Below are 5,661 nucleotides of genomic sequence, written 5' to 3' on the forward strand. Positions count from 1 at the left end.
TTCTGCATGAATAAGTCCAAATGGGCTAATGGCCTTCCTCATCGATAATTATTTTACAATTTCACTTCAAAACTAAAGCTATTCTTGGCTGCTACTTGATCATACATGAAGGGATGTATTGTGCTGTTTAACTATGTTGGTCTGGTATGTTTTAGAAAAAAATACTCAAGATCAAACTGTTGTAGATTTATTGGGCACATTTTTAAAAACTTGTAATGAATGTTCACTTAACCAAAGGTTAAGTGACCTTTTTCATGGGCTACATTTGTCACGTGTGGGTGTTTGTGTCAGTCAATGGTGAAATAGTCTATCTGACCACTAGATGGTAGTCCTCACATTCTCTTTATATACTAACCTTAATAATAAATGGATAAGCTGTACATCCTGGCGAAGGAGTATCTTTTTACTCAAGTTAACACATACCCATTTGCTATGTTTCACAATTTTTAACAGCGTAGTATGTGTAGTATAAATATGCTCAGCAAAGTTAATGCGGCCACTCTGGAAAAATATAATCTTAAGACATTTTACACTTAAGAAACTTGACATCAACCAGGACAAAGCAGCCCGCTTGATTGGCACCCAATCCACCACCTTAGACATTCACTCACTCCATTGCTGGCACACAGTGGCAGTACTGTGTACCATCTACAAGATGCACTGCACCAACTCGCTAAGCCTCCTTTGACGACACCTTCTAAACCAGCGGGCCCTCTACCACCTAGAAGGACAAGAGAATCAAATGCGTAGGAACACCACCACCTCAAAGCCACACGCCATCCTGACTTGAAAATATATCATTGTTCCTTCGCTTTTGCTGGGTCAAACACTTGTAAATCTCTCCCTAACAGCACTCTGGAAGTTCCTACACCACATTGACTGCAGCGGTTCAAGAAGGTGGCTCACCACCACCTTCTCAAGTGCAATTTTTAAAATTTTGTTCTTGGGATGTGGGTGTCGCTGGCTAGGCCAGCATTTGTTGCCCATCCCTAATTGCCCTTGTGAAGGTGCTGGTGAGCTGCCTTCTTGAACCACTGCAGTCCTTGTGTAGGTACACCCACAGTGCTGTTAGGGAGTTCCAGGATTTTGACCCAGTGACAGTGAAGGAATGGTGATATAGTTCCAAGTCAGGATGGTGTGTGGCTTGGAGGGAACTTGCAGGTGGTGGTGTTCCTATGCATTTGCTGCCCTTGTCCTTCGAGGTGGTAGAGGTCGCAGGTTTGGAAGGTGCTGTCTAAGAAGCCTTGGTGCATTGCTGCAGTACATCTTGTAGATAGTACACACTGCTGCCACTGTGCATCGGTGGTGGAGGGAGTGAATCTTTAAGGATGGGGTGCCAATCAAGCGGGCTGCTTTGTCCAGGATGGTGTCGAGCTTCTTAAATGTTGTTGGAGCTGCACCCATCCAGGCAAATGGAGAGTATTCCATCACACTCCTGACTTGTGCCTTGTAGATGGTAAAGAGGTGAGTTACTCACCACAGGGTACCTAGCCTCTGACCTGCTCTTGCAACCACGGTATTTATATGGCTAATCCAGTTCAGTTTCTGGTCAATGGTAACCCGCAGGATGTTGATAGTGGGGGATTCAGTGATCGTAATACCATTGAATGTCAAGGGAAGATGGTTAGATTCTCTCTTGTTTGAGATGGTCATTGCCTGGCACTTGTGTGGCATAAATGTTGCTTGCCACTTATCAGCCCAAGCCTGGATATCATCCAGGTCTTGCTTAATTTCTACACGGATTGCTTCAGTATCTGAAGAGTTACAAATGGTGCTGAACATTGTGCAATCATCAGCGAACGTCCCCACTTCTGACCTTATGGTTGAAGGAAGATCATTGATGAAGCAGCTGAAGATGGTTGGGCCTAGGATACTACCCTGAGGAACTCCTGCAGTGATATCCTGGAGCTCAGATGATTGACCTCCAACAACCACATCCATCTTCCTTTGCACTAAGTAGGACTCCAACCAGCAAAGAGTTTTCCCGCTGACTCCAGTTTTGCTAGGGCTCCTTGATGCCATACTCTGCCAAATGCTGCTTTGGTGGCAAGGGCAATCACTCTCCCCTCAACTCAGGAGTTCAGCTCTTTTGTCCATGTTTGAACCAAGACTGTAATGAGGTCAGGAGCTGAGTGGCCCTGGTGGAACCCAAACTCAGCCTCAATGAGCAGGTTATTGCTTTGTAAGTGCTTAGCACTGTCGACGACACCTTCCATCACTTTACTGATGATTGAGAGTAGACTGATTGGGCGGTAATTGGCCGGTTGGACTTGTCCTGCTTTTTGTGTACAGGACCTACCTGGACAATTTTCCACATTGCCGGGAAGATGCCAGTGTTGTAGCTCTACTGGAACTGCTTGGCGAGGGGCACGGTAAATTCTGGAGCACAGTTCTTCAGTACTATTGTGGGAATGTTGTTGGGGCCCATAGCCTTTGCAGTATCCAGTGCCTTCAGTTGATTCTTAATATCACGCAAAGTGAATCGAATTGGCTAAAGACTGGGATCTGTGATGCTGGCGACTTCAGGAGGAGGCTGCAATGGATCATCAATTCAGCACTTCTGGCTGAAAATTGTTGCAAATGCTTCAGCCTTATCTTTTGCACTGATGTGCTGGGCTCCCCCATCATTGTAGCTACACCTGGTTGACACCTCATTTTGAGGTATGCCTGGTGCTGCTTCTGGCATGCCCTCCTGCACTCTTCATTGAACCAGGGTTGGTCCCCCAGCTTGATGGTAATGGTAGAGTGGGGTGTATGCCAGACCATGTGGTTACAGATTATGGTTGAGTACAATTCTGCTGCTGCTGATGGCCCACAGAGCCTCATGGATGCCCAGTTTTACATTTTACATCTGTTCGAATTCTATCCCATTTAGCACAGTGGTGGTACCACACAACACCATGGAGGGTATCCTCAATGTGAAGACAGTACTTCGTCTCCACAAGGACTGTGTGGTGATCACTCATAGAAAATAGGAGTAGAAATAGCCATTCGGCCCTTCGAGCCTGCTCCACCATTCATTATGATCATGGCTGATCATCCAACTCAGTAACCTCTTCCCGCTTTTGCCCCATACCCTTTGATCACTTTAGACCCAAGAGCTATATCTAACTCCTTTTTGAAAATATTCAATGTTTTGGCCTCAACTGCTTTCTGTGGTAGTGAATTCCACAGGCTCACCACTTTCTGGGTGAAGAAATTTCTCCTGATCTCAGTCCTGAAAGGTTTACCCCATATCCTTAGACTATGACCCCTGGTTCTGGACTCCCCCACCATCGGGAACATCCTTCCTGCATCTACCCTGTCAAGTCCTGTTAGAATTTTATAGGTTTCTATGAGATCTCCCCCCCCCGCCACCCCCCTCACTCTTCTGAACTCCAGCAAATGTAATCTTAACTGACTCAGTCTCTCCTCATATGTCAGTCCCGCCATCCCAGGAATCAGTCTGGTAAACATTCGCTGCACTCCCTCTATAGCAAGAACATCCTTCCTCAGATAAGGAGACCAAAACTACACACAATATTCCAGGTGTGGCCTCACCAAGGCCCTGTATAATTGCAGCAAGACATCCCTGCTCCTGTACTCGAATCCTCTCACTATGAATGCCAACATACCATTTGCCTTTTTTACTGCCTGTTGTACCTGCATGCTTACCTTCAGCAACTGGTGTACAAGAACACCCATGTCTCGCTGCATATTTCCCTCTCTTAGTTTATAGCCATTCAGATAATAACCTGCCTTCCTGTTTTTGCGACCAAAATAGATAACCTCACATTTATCCACATTATACTGCATCTGCCATGCATTAGCCCACTCATTCAACTTGTCCAAATCACCCTGAAGCCTCTCCGCATCCTCCTCACAACTTACCCACCCTCCCACCCAGTTTTGTGTCATCTGCAAACTTGGAGATATTACATTTAGTTCCCTCACCTAAATCATTAATGTATATTGTGAATAGCTGGGGTCCTAGCACCGATCCCTGTGGTACCCCACTAGTCACTGTCTGCCATTCGGAAAAAGACCCATTTATCCCTACTCTTTGTTTCCTGTCCGCCAACCAGTTTTCTATTCGTCACAATACACTACACCCAATCCCATGCGCTTTAATTTTACATGCTAATCTCTTAAGTGGGACTTTGTCGAAAGCCTTCTGGAAGTCCAAATAAACCACAACCACTGGCTCCCCCTTATCAACTCTACTAGTTACATCCTCGAAGAATTCTAGTAGATTTGTCAAGCATGATTTCCCTTTCGTAATTCCCCATGATTCTACCATTGTTCTCCAAGTGTACTGCTATAAAATCTTTGATAATGGACTCTACCGACGTCAGACTGACTGGTCTATAATTCCCTGCTTTCTTTTTACCTCCCTTTTTAAATAGTGGGGTTATATTAGCTACCCTCCAATCTGTAGGAACTGTTCCAGAGTCTATAGAATCTTGGAAGATGACCACCAATGCATCCACTATTTCTAGGGCCACTTCCTTAAGAACTCTGGGATGCATACCATCAGGCCCTTGGGAATTATCCTTCAATCCCATCAATTTCTACTAATACTGATTTCTTTCAGCTCCTCTCTCTCACTAAGCCCTGTGTGCCCCAACATTTCTGGTATGATATTTGTGTCCTCCTTTGTGAAGACAGACCAAAGTATGCATTTAGTTGGTCAGCCATTTCTTTATTCCCCATAATAAATTCCCCTGTTTCTGACTGTAAGGGACTTACATTTGTCTTCACCAATCTTTTTCTCTTCACATACCTATAGAAACTTTTACAATCAGTTTTTATGTTCCCCGCAAGCTTGCTCTCATACTCTATTTTCCCCTTCTTAATCAATCCCTTGGTCCTCCTTTGCTGAATTCTAAACTGCTCCCAATCCTTAGGTCTGTTGTTTTTCCTGGCAAATTTATATGCCTCTTCCTTGGATCTAATGCTATCTCTAATTTCCCTTGTAAGCCATGGTTTGGCTACCTTTCCCGTTTTACTTTTGCGCCAGACAGGGATAAATTGTTGCAGTTCATCCACGTGCTCTTTAAATGTTTGCCTTTGCCCATCCACCATCATCCATTTAAGTAACGTTTCCCAATCCGTCATGGCCAACTCGTGCCTCATACCTTCATAGTTTCCTTTACTAAGATTCAGGACTCTTGTTCTCAGAATCAACTATGTCATTCTCCATCTTGATGAAGAATTCTATCATATTTGGTCGCTCGTCCCCAAGGGGTCTCGCACCACTAGATTGTCAATTATTCCTCTCTCATTACATAATACCCAGTCTAGATGCAACTGCTACAGGCAGATAGGTGAGGACAAGGTCGAGTATATTTTTCCCCCTTGTTGGTTCCCTCACCACAGAACCAGTCTAGCAGCTATGTCCTTTAGGATGAGGCCAGCTTGGTCAGTAGCGGTGCTACTGAGCACTCTTGGTGATAGACAGTAAAGTCCCCCACCCCAAGTACAGTCTGTGCCCCCTCCAAGTGTTGTTCAACATGAAGGAGTACTGATTCATCAGCTGAGGGGGAGCAGTAGGTGGTAAGCAGCTGGAGGTTTCCTTGCCCATGTTTGACTTGATGACATGAGGCCTGGAACCAATGTTGAGGACTCCCAGGGCAACTCCCTCCTGATAGTAGATCACTGTTGGATCTGTCCTGCCTTGGG

The sequence above is a fragment of the Heterodontus francisci genome, chromosome 12 (assembly GCF_036365525.1).
Source record: "Heterodontus francisci isolate sHetFra1 chromosome 12, sHetFra1.hap1, whole genome shotgun sequence".
NCBI lineage: Eukaryota > Metazoa > Chordata > Chondrichthyes > Heterodontiformes > Heterodontidae > Heterodontus > Heterodontus francisci.